Source organism: Girardinichthys multiradiatus, chromosome 1, assembly GCF_021462225.1.
Source record: "Girardinichthys multiradiatus isolate DD_20200921_A chromosome 1, DD_fGirMul_XY1, whole genome shotgun sequence".
NCBI lineage: Eukaryota > Metazoa > Chordata > Actinopteri > Cyprinodontiformes > Goodeidae > Girardinichthys > Girardinichthys multiradiatus.
In genome coordinates this window covers 26,533,177-26,545,262 of record NC_061794.1, presented here as the reverse complement: position 1 = coordinate 26,545,262, position 12,086 = coordinate 26,533,177, and the positions used below count along the sequence as shown (strand labels likewise).

General features: G+C 39.3%; 1 protein-coding gene across 1 annotated transcript in view; it reads left to right on the top strand.

The window, feature by feature from the left end:
- The first annotated feature begins 4,280 nt into the window (after positions 1–4,280).
- Positions 4,281–12,086, top strand: part of LOC124876883 (chemokine-like protein TAFA-2) — a 135,418-nt gene continuing 127,612 nt past the window's right edge. The window contains exon 1 of the mRNA XM_047379912.1: positions 4,281–4,765. The gene's annotated coding sequence lies outside the window, so the exon portion shown is untranslated. The remainder of the gene's footprint in view (positions 4,766–12,086) is intronic.

The window sequence follows — 12,086 nt, the reverse complement described above, 5'->3', positions numbered from 1 at the left end:
CCTGCTTGGGTTATCCAGGTTATCCAAGATACAACAGTGTTACTTCAGCGACAAAGAGCAGAGCCAAGAAACATGTGGAGAACGGGACTGTTTTTCTGTTCCTTAAGATCATATGATGGGATCAAAGGGCAGAAAGCACTAAAAGAAGGAACAGTGGGGAGGGTGTTGAAGGTTCAAGAAATAGGGCAGAAAGTAAAGGTGAGATCATGGATATAAGCTTTCAGTGAGTAACAGATTAGCTCACTGGTTGAAATGATGTATGACTGGCACATGTGCACAATCACACCGCTGTCTATGGATCAATTACTCTGTCTTACGTGTAGGCAACCATACATCATCACCTCGATTACATCTCAAACACACACATACAGGAGTTCAGCTGTGCTTTGTGCAGTGCTTTACAAACAGGACTCTCTCTTCTGTGTGATTTCTTATCGGCTCTTGTCTATCTGTTTCTCCTATACACCCACTCTTTACATCCTGGTTGGGCTTCATCAAATGAACTGCAGTGGCCAGAGTCTGGAGAAAGTCATTTGTTGTGAGTAAACGTCTTTGGGCAGCTCAGGTCATTTCAGCCAGTGGAACACCCACATATATACAGACACACAAAAACACACACACACAAACTCTCTCACACACACAAACAAATAAACAAGGAGCCTGTGAGATGGGTCACTTCAGTTTGCATGGTGTCAATCACCCACTCTGGTCCTGTAGGTGTAGTCTATTGGGAAATGCCAACAACTAAGAATGAGTTCAGTTTAATTTGTTCTTCTTACAGCTGAGAGGGATTTACTCACTCACTCATTTCACACACATCTTGATGGGGTACAGATTTTAGGATTTCCATTTTGACCAGCCAGTGGTGGTTTTGACAAAGGAAATTAGGCTTTCTGCCCAGGGCAGCACACCCTAGGGGTGCCACAAGGCAAGAAAATTATCCCTAAATTAATTTTTTATGGTAGAACTACAGGATATAACACATGTTTTCCTAGAACACAAAGGTTATATTCTATTTGATCTTAATGATTACTATACAGAACGTTTAAGGAGTTGAACAGGTACTTTCCAGGAACTTATCAGATGCTTTCTTAGCATATACCATACCATAACATACTTTTGTTGGGACACAGCCATGGTTACAACGTGAAAGGCCAGTACAAACTTTCTTGGGACTTTTAACCTACTTCCAACATTTGGAAAGGGGGGGTGCCCGTATAAAACCCCCACTTCTCCCACAAGTCTTTCCACCCGGACTCCGTGCGAGGCTGGCCGGAGAGACAGCGCGCTAATGTCTCTTTGCTGGCAAACAGACACAAACTCTTCAACTGGATCCGAGTGTCATACGATCATCGATCATATGCACTAAGATAAGTACAAATGAATCACTGTCTGTGTACCCGGTAGATTCCCTGCAGAGACGCTGTCTCTACGAAGCCGAGTGGAGCGGTTTTCCCGGTCTGAAAGGAGGACAACAGGAGCCGCATCACCATGGTTACGGTAACGTGCAGTTTGGTGGCCCAACAGAACAGCGGCCACTCTCCACTACTAAGGAGGTTAGCTGGAAGCTAACCCCTTTGTTCACAGAGCTTTCTTCAAACTTCGTTGTCGCCCGGACAACTCCTCAGCATGGTTCATACGAGGTTAGGGTTTGGGCAGAGTAATAGAGAAAGATTTATGATCTGAATGTTTTTTATTTTATGATGTTTGGTTTTGTTTGTGTTGAACTCAGCTATCTCAGTGCTAGCAGGCTATCTGCTCAGCACATACTCAGTTTGTGTTCTGTGTTTGTGTGTTTTTAAAGTTAAGACAAACTTTATTTAAAGGGTGATTTTAAACACAGAAGATTGATCATAATGTGCCGTCCGCGCTTATGCATTTTAACCCTTTTATTGACGGTATTTTTAAAGGTGTGTGTTTGATTCTTGTGCTAAGCTATCAGCTTCTTTTGTTAGCTCAACTGCTAACCGGTAAGAACACGTGCTTGCTACTAAGGAGTATTTAACAGAAAGGTTGTTAGTTTTCAAGCTAGTGAATAATAGTCCGTAAACATCATTTTACTAAATTTGATAACTAAAGTAAACACTATTAAGCCCCATTTCTCCAGAAAGATTTGGCTCCTTTCCAAAATGTTCCCTTAAATATTTTACCATTTCCTTAATAATATTTCCTTAAATATTATTTTAATAAATAAAGGCAGCTAATGAGACACCGTTGAGAATTAGTCATCCAGAAGGTTGGTTTTATTCAGCAGATCATTCTTTAAAATATTATTTTATTAAAACAATATTTTACCTAATCTTGCATTGTGAATGGTTGTCTAAAGGTATGCACATTACTGCCTAAGTTGGTTCCAAGACTAACTTGACTTAATTTCCAGATCCTTCAAGATAATCCTTGGTTCTCAAACATAAACATTGCATGGTAATGTTGCATCACTCCTTCGGTCATGATTTTCAATCATCTTTAATCAACTTGTTTATATTGTACATAGCCCGTTAGTCTTCGTAATTCTTTAATTCTGCTTGGTAGTTAGTTAGATTGTTTTAGCATAGTGAAGAATTTGTTGATTGAAATATGTTTGACTTTGAGTTGACTTATTTTTGTTAATAAATTCTTGTATTTTAAGAAATTGTTTGAATTCATTCCATGTGTGTGCAGAGTTTTGCTGTTCAATAATGTCAGAGCTTGGCTCACCCTTTTGATTTTGTCCTATTACCACTGGGCTGGTATTCACAGGACAACCCTCAACAGACCAAAATATTATTTGATAAAATATTAAATTATTAATATTAAATATTACATAATATTTTCAGATTCATAGTCAAAACACTTTCCTGCAAATTACTTGGTACTTTCATCTATCTTTCATGGAATTTAGATCAGGTACATTATTGGAACCTGCCAGGGACTTTTGTTAAATTAACCAGGTACTTTTATAGATCTTAGCAAGTACATTCATTAAAAGGTCATGGAACTTTCATTAACTTCCTTGTAACTTCATGTGAGCGCTGTAAAAATTATATATAATATTGCTTTTGGCAGTGACATTGAAGTTGGTATAAGATTTGAAGTTAATGATTCTTTGCTGAATTTAAGGGGTATTTCAGTGTTTTTAGGAGTCTGCACTCCACTGACAAATTAATTGGACCATTATTCACTGAATAGAAAGTCCTTAATTGGACCAAATTGGAATTTCTGAAAAGACAAAAAAAGGGCTGCACGGTGGTGCAGTTGGTAGCACTGTTGCCTTGCAGCAAGAAGGTCCTGGGTTCAATTCTTGGCCTGGGCTCTTTCTGCATGGAGTTTGCATGTTCTCCCCATGCATGTGTGGGTTCTCACTGGGTACTCTGGCTTCCTCCCACAGTCCAAAGACATGCCTGTTAGGTTAATTGGTCACTCTAAATTGCCTTTAGGTGTATGAGTGTGTGCATGGTTGTTTGTGTGTTGCCCTGTGATGGACTGGCGACCTGTCCAGGGTGTACCCCGCCTCTCGCCCATAGACTGCTGGAGATAGGCACCAGCTCCCCCGTGACCCACTATGGAATAAGCAATGGAAAATGACTGACTGACAAAAATAGCATGTTCAATGTTTTCTTAGCATTAGTACCACATTAGATGAAGAAAAGCACCAGAGTGGTCAAACCTGTGGTGAATTATTCTGCAGTGATTACACGTGGCTTAACACAAGGTTTGTGATCTTTATAGCTCAAATAAGCATAGTTTTAGTTTTGAAATACATGTCTATGCAATCTATTATGTAATGATCCACGATTTATTTCTTAAAAGCACTTAATACACAGCCCTATTTTTTTTTTAAAATCTGAATTTTTTAACAATTAGTTTTTGTGTCAGGCATTAAAGATTACTGCATCTGATAATTTACATAATAAAAAGGCCCTCTTATGAGTTGTTAGTCAGTAGGGTTGCTGCTTGGTTGTGTGTGAGGTGGCAAAAGGAAGGACAAGTGCAGGGCGCGATTCTTGCAAGAACCGCCACTGTGTCCAGCATCCAAACTCCGTTTGGCATTCCTGATGCATCTAAATAAGTCTGAGTCTGTCTGTTTGTATTGTATTTCGGTCTCTTTCTTTCAGGCTACCAGGCTACACTGACAGAAGATGAATAATATCATGTATCCCACACGTCCTTGCGCAGTCATCTGGCCCTCGTCACATCACTGTACAGAATCGTTTAGGTTTGGACATCTGTTTCCACATCAGGCCGCTAGGGGGCGGTGCACCACTATCGCAGCTTACAACCAACGCTCCACATCTTCCAAGCAGGACAAGCAGGAGCGCACCAGCAGTCTGCGTGACACCCCGACACAGTCGCACCCCTGTCCTGCCACCGGCTGCGGTCTCCTCACTTTCTTCTGGGAGAGTAAAAGAAGATTCCCACGCAAAACAAAAGCCCATTTCGGGCGTTTTCTTCTTATCGACATGGCTCAGGAACTTTCTGCGTAAAAGAGGAGAGGAGAAACGGAACTTTCAGGATCCTTCTTCTTTTGCAGTGGATCAGTCGCAAGAGGCAGCAGGCTTAGTTTCAAGGCAGAAGGGTCAGATCTTCTTGTTTTTTCCCCTTATCCGTATTTTTAGACGGGTGGATGGTATGGTGTAACTTTCCTGCTCTGTGCCAGAACGGAGCCGTTTCACGGTGTAAGTGCAGATGGCATGCGAGCCTCTCCTCCGTCTCGGATAGTGGAGTGGCTATGAGGACAGAGGTTCACCTGCTGGGCTAAAAGAACAGGACCACACCGCACCAACAGGTATGGATTTCCCGATAACCTTCACACCTCACAGGGGGGTGTATTTTATGCGCTTTTTGTTTATTGCCTGAAAAGTGGACGTGATAAAAGTCATAAATCCCGCACATCTTATCTGTATGGATACACTGTATGACAGCTTTGCATTTTAAAACCTACGAGTGAAATGTATTGCATTTCATTCTGAGCGTTTTAGGAAACGGAAATTGAGAGGATTTAGTGGACTTGCGCAAAAAAAAAAAAGACTGAACATCCTAGTCTGGTCTGGAATCAGTTTTATTAACACGGTAGTAATTTTATAGCAAAGACAAATGATTGCGGTTTCAGGTAGCTTTGTGTATGTCGGCACATGCTGCTTATTTATTGGCGAAACAGCTGTCCCGGTCCTTTATTACTTTTGGTTTTTGATTCTAACATTTTGATCTTGTTGAAGCTTTATGAAAAGATGGGACTGAGCACTGATGCATCTTTTTGCGTTCTTTCTTTGACGCACTCTCACGTCTCATAACTGCAGCTGCACTCTGTAGATACAGCCGTTTTCTAAAAACTGATCATAGAAGCACACTTGCTGTAGCTTTTACCTGAAAGGAGAGGATTTGATGTTTTGAAGGTAGTAACCTCACCTGAATTTAATTCTGAATTTTATAGTTAGATTGGCGATATAAAAGATCATTAGTTTGCACCTGTGAGCTTATCAACCTCAGGAAACAAATACTTTAACTTGTAGATATTGAGTTGACATCCAAGGTATTCCTAACTGTTTGAACATTCCTACATTATTTCACATTGCAACTATAAATTCCCATAACTTAATTGGGATTTGATGTGATAGGTCTTAGCTTCAATTGGGACATTCTCATGAATATGCTCAGCTAAATCATTCTATTGTAGCTCTGGTTGTATACCTGATGTCATTATCCTGCTGGAAGGTGATCCTCTGCCCAGTGTAAAGTCTTTTGCAGCCTCTAACAGGTTTTCTTATGGCCCTGTACTTAGCTCCATCTACATTCTCTTTTCGTCAATTCACCAATCTCTGCTGAGAGAAGGCAACCCCACAACATGATGATGCCGCCACCATCATTCTTGGTGGTCACGGTGTGTTTAGGGTGATGGGCAGTGCTAGTTTTTCTTTCTACACACAGCATTTTGCATGGAGGCCAGAAAGTAAAATTTTCTTTCATCTGATCAGACCACCTTTCTCCACATGTTTTGATCTGTACCTTGCATACTATGAGGCAAATTGCAAATGGGACCTCTTAAAGCTTTCTGTTAATAATGTCTTTTTTCTTGGCCAGAGTTGTGGATTTTTTACAGGCCTGTACAAGAACAGGTATTTTTTTTTCTTCTGTCAAGAAAAAGCTGCAAAACATCCCAAACCAGAAAACAATAATGTCATTTTTGTTCCTCACAAACCCTGTCAGAGAAGAAATATAACGGTTTGTGTAAGTCACCAGTATGTTTAAGTCACCAGACCTTGCTTGGGCAGTGTAGGCATGCAGTCAATTCTTGGCAGGTTTGTAGGTGTGCCCTACTCTTTTTGGTTTTGAATAATGGTGTGAACAGTGGTTTGTGAGATGCTTTAAACTTTCCCACATTTTAATCTTGGAGATGTGTGCTGTGTTCGTTGGTCTTCATGATATCATTTGTTCATTAATGTTCTCTAACAAACCTCTGAGACCTTCCCAGAACAACTGTATTTTTTACTCAGATTAAATTACACGTGTGAAATCTGTGTAGAAGAAGTGACTTCTGTAGGCAACTGATTTTATTTAGGGGTATGAGATTAAATGGGGTTAAATACAAAGGCATGACTTCAGATTTTTATTTGGAAAAAAAAACATTTAAAAACATTCTTTCTTGTAATTTCATGATTATGTGTAACTTTTTTTTGTTTTCATACAAAATATATTTATATTTGTGGTTGCAATGTGACAAAATGTGTAAAAGTTCAAGTGTCATGTATGTTTTAGCAAGGCGCTAAATATGAGAATTTAGAGATCTGGACTTTTTTTGCTATTTGAACAAAACTGTATATCATTTTTGGACATGCTGCTGTTCCCCCTTTCCTCTGAGGAGCAGAGGTGCATGTACAGGAAGAGAACTGACAACAGACTTGACTGACAGAAAGAAAAAGCAGCAGGGAAGTGGTGAGCAGAGCAGCCACAGAGATTGGATTGGATTTCTGGGCGGTTTATGGAGAGATACTCAAATGCATTATCGGAAAGAAATGTGTGGCCACTCACTGGTGGCTTTCAGAAATGGGTCAAATGTATTTTTAATGTGGCCACAGAACAAAATAAATTACGATATGCTGTTAGTGTCACAAGTTTATTCAATAAATAGTTTCTGGTTTTGTGCTAGTATTATTAATCACACGCATATGCTTAAAGGAGAGAAGGTGGAGGTTAAAAAGGGAGAGATTGCATTGGGAAATAACATTGAAAGAAAGCTTGTGCAAGTAGAAAAAACAATTTTATTTTCTAAATTAATATTAGTGGATTTTTTAATTTAAACTGCATATGATTAGAAATGTTTGTATAATTTAAATGTGTTGTCAGTAAGGACATATTTGGGAAGAACACTGGCTGCTGAATCATCTAATATTGAAACCCTTTAAGTCAGAAAAGTGGATGACATGAATGTGTGTGTGTGTGTGTGCGCAATGATTTGTACAGCAGTTTTAAGGGTTAGCTCAATGGTTTGATTAGTTTTAAGATAAAATGTATTATTAGTTTTTGTTAAAACAACTTAATTCCAGATCTCTTCAGGCACTAATGATCACTCAAACCGACGGCAGTGTTTATTACATCAAAATTGGATTTGTTAAAATTGAGTAACAATTTTCAATAGTTCTGAAACTAATTCTTCTGTCATTTGATTTGTCATGGGTATTACTGCACTAATTACAAATGGTGCACTGAAACAATTATTAGAAGTAGTCAAAGTCTTTATATGGCTTTCAGCTGGGCAACCTATGATTTCATCCCTCTGGAACAGGATGTCTGCATTATTCTGCCCTAGCTTTTAATGGATTTTCTTCCATTCTACATCCTGGTCCTAACATGCTTTTCAAATCATTCTTTGCATACGGTGTAATCTTTCAACAGCAAGAGAGCGCAACCAAAGCTATACATATCCTGCCAACCCTTAGTTTTGCTTCTTGTTTTCTTGAAGTCAAAGTTTAAGGCTGTCTTGTATATGCGTCTTTATACATTACATCTAACAAGTTTTGCACAAGTTCAGATAAGTTATTGGTTGGCATTTTCCTTTTGTGTTCTAGCTTCTTTAGCTACCTTTGGGTCACATCCACACCCAAAAATCTATGGACGATTTGCACATTGCCAAGGCCCAACCATATTATCTGCAGTGGTGTTAACTTAGGGAAATGTGTGGTACTATCATTCCCATTGGGAAATGATATTGACACTAGTTTTGTTTTGGTAATGCACTTTGCACAGTAGTTTAAATTTTATCTAGCAAATATATTTCTTGACTAGGGGTGTTACATTCTAGTATTTACCTCAGTTTTGTGGTCTTGAATCGGTATGGGTATGTCACAGCACTTAAATTAGCAGCTGCAAAGGCTAAATTCAATTTTTTCACTTTATTAAAACAGAAAATGGCCCTAACAGGAACAGATACACAAAAATAAACCATCCCTGCAAGTGAGGAGGTTCTAAGGTGGGAGTATTTCTGTGCTAGTAAACTCATTTTAAAATTTTAAACATAAAAAAAAACATCCAGGTTAAGGTAAAGACCGCACTATAGGCCAATGATCAGGAAAAAAACAATAGAGAACTGAAAAATGTTCTCAATGCAAAAATACAAATTATAGGCTATAAAATGTTAAACCTCTACTCAGCTGGAATGACACTGTTTAAACAGCATGTACCTTTAAGTGACATCTAATCTGTAAAAGTTTGGTACAACTATTGTTATATAATCTTGTTATTAGCAAACACAAAATCCAGGAAATTATACGACTGTTAAATTGCAGTCGTATAATTTCCTGGATTCAGCTTTGTTTACTTTCCAGCCATTCAGCATATTTACATTAAAATGACAAACAGTTCATAAAAATGCTTCTTTCACTCCAAATTAATACTAGAAGAGAAGAGGTCACTGAATGTCATGTGGGACCTTGCAGAAACCTTAGCAGACCTACAAATGTCCACACTTCCATCGCTGGAAGTGTGCGACTCACCCTAGCTTATCTGTTTATTTGCATACAAAGTGGGGAAGTGAGCTCTGATCTCATGTGGTCACCGGAGATGCAGGTGGAGATGCATTTCAGTGACAGGTGTACAGTGACCCTCTCAGATCTGTCGACTTATGATCACCCAAGACAGATATAACACTAGATTTGAATAGGACCTCCAATAATGCTAAATACAATCTCTTTCACATTTTGTATTTGTCAAGATAAAGATGACTATTTCTAGTACAGTTTCTAGAGGTCTTAGATATGAGGTAAATACTACCTTTGAAGAAGAAAACTGGATGACATATTACTTTATGCCATTATTTATTCATAAAAAGAAAGCAAAATGCAGACCTTGTATTGCTTGAAAAACCTCTTTTAGCAGCAATCGCTTGGCATAATAGTCTTCTTTATGACTCTACCAGTCTTTAACACCGTTGAGAAGCCATTTTGGTCCACTTCTCTTTACAATGTAGCATCAGTACATTAAGTTTCATGAGCATTCAATTAAACATAGCTCTGTTAAGGTTTTCATCCAGGCTGAATTCCAGGCTCAGATTGGACATCAGAAAAATCCTGGTTGTTTTCCTTTTTTTCAGCCATTTTGTTAGAGATTTGTCACTATTGAATCATCATATGATTGGAATGGTTTACAGAATCAACACTTCAGTCCAGTTCATGGTTTTGGGGTCAAAGTTTAAACATTTTTTTTAGTTTGGTACATATATACAGTACTATGCAGAAGTTTCAGGCAGGTGTGAAAAATGCTGTAAACAAAGATTGCTTTCAGAAATATTAATGACGATTGCTTATTTTTTTACAAAATGCTAAGTGAGCGAACCCAAACATACAGCCAAAGTCATTAAGAACTATCTTTAGTGTAAACAAGAACAAGAATTACTGGAAGTGATGGTGTGGCCTCCACAGAGCCCTGATCTCAACATCATCGAGGACGTCTGGGATTACACGAAGAGACCGAAGGATGTGCGAAAGTCTACATCCACAGAAGATCTGTGGTTAGTTCTCCAAGATGTCTGTCTGGAACAACCTACCTGCCGAGTTACTTCAAAAACTGTGTGCAAGTGTACCTAAAGGAATTGATGCTGTTTTAAAGGCAAAGGGTGGTCACACCAAATATTGATTTGATTTAGATTTTTTTCATTCACTGCATTTTGTTGATTGATGAAAATAAATGATTAACACTTCCATTTTTGAAAGCACTCTTTGTTTACAGCATTTTTTCACACCTGCCTAAAACTTTTGCTCAGTTATATATATATATATATATATATATATATATATATATATATATATATATATATATATATATACAGTACAGACCGAACGTTTGGACACATCTTCTCATTCAAAGAGTTTTCTTTATTTTAATATTGTAGCTTCACATTGAAGGCATCAAATCTAGGTTATTAAAAGTATCCACCTTTTGCTTTGATTACTGCTCCGCACACTCTTGGCATTCTGTTGATGAGCTTCAAGAGGTAGTCACCTGAAATGGTTTTCAAACAGTCTTGAAGGAGTTCCCAGAGATGCTTAGCACTTGTTGGCCCTTTTGCCTTCACTCTGCGGTTCAGCTCACCCCAAACCGATTGGGTTCAGGTCCGATGACTGTGGAGGCCAGGTCATCTGGCACAGCACCCCATCACTCTCCTTCTTGGTCAAATAGCCCTTACACAGCCTGGAGGTGTGTTTGGGGTCATTGTCCTGTTGAAAAATAAATGATGGTCCAACTAAACGCAAACTGGATGGAATAGCACGCCGCTGCAAGATGCTGTGGTAGCCATGCTGGTTCAGTATGCCTTCAATTTTGAATAAATCCCCAACAGTGTCACCAGCAAAGCACCCCCACACCATCACACCTCCTCCTCCATGCTTCACGGTGGGAACCAGGCATGTAGAGTCCATCCGTTCACCTCTTCTGCGCCGCACAAAGACACAGTGGTTGGAACCAAAGATCTCAAACTTGGACTCATCAGACCAAAGCACAGATTTCCACTGGTCTAATGTCCATTCCTTGTGTTCTTTAGCCCAAACGAGTCTGTTCTGCTTGTTTCCTGTCCTCAGCAGTGGTTTCCTAGCAGCTATTTTACCATGAAGGTCTGATTCACACAATCTCCTCTTAACAGTTGTTCTAGAGATGTGTCTGCTGCTAGAACTCTGTGTGGCATTGACCTGTTCTCTAATCTGAGCTGCTGTTAACCTGCGATTTCTGAGGCTGGTGACTCGGATTAACTTTTCGTCTGCAGCAGAGGTGACTCTTGGTCTTCCTTTCCTGGGGTGTTCCTCATGTGAGCCAGTTTCTTTGTAGCGCTTGATGGTTTTTGCGACTGCACTTGGGGACACTTTCAAAGTTTTCCCAATTGTTTGGACTGACTGACCTTAATTTCTTAAAGTAATGATGGCCACTCGTTTTTCTTTACTTAGCTGCTTTTTTCTTGCCATAATACAAATTCTAACAGTATATTCAGTAGGACTATCAGCTGTGTACTGTATCCACCTCCTGCACAACACAACTGATAGTCCCAACCCCATTTATATGGCTTGAAATCCCACTTATTAAACCTGACAGGGCACACCTGTGAAGTGAAAACCATTTCAGGTGACTACCTCTTGAAGCTCATTAACAGAATGCCAAGAGTGTGCGGAGCAGTAATCAAAGCAAAAGGTGGCTACTTTGAAGAACCTAGAATATAAGACATATTTTCAGTTGTTTCACACTTTTTTGTTCAGTATATAATTCCAAACCTTTGGTCTGTACTGTATATATAATTTATTTGTTATTTATTTTTTGTCATGTGGCTTCAATGAAAAAGAAACTGTCGATCTGTTCCACAAAACACAGACACCAAAGTTCATCTTAAGATAGCTTTTCTGTGAATTTTTCAGATTTAAGGCTTGGAAACTGTACCTTCTGTGTAAAAAGTGAAAACATAAAAATAGCTGCACGGTGGCGCAGTTGGTAGCACTGTTGCCTTGCAGCAAGAAGGTCCTGGGTTCGATTCCCAACTGGGGGTCTTTCTGCATGGAGTTTGCATTGTCTCCCTGTGCATGCGTGGGTTCTCACCGGGTACTCCGGCTTCCTCCCACAGTCCAAAGACATGTCTG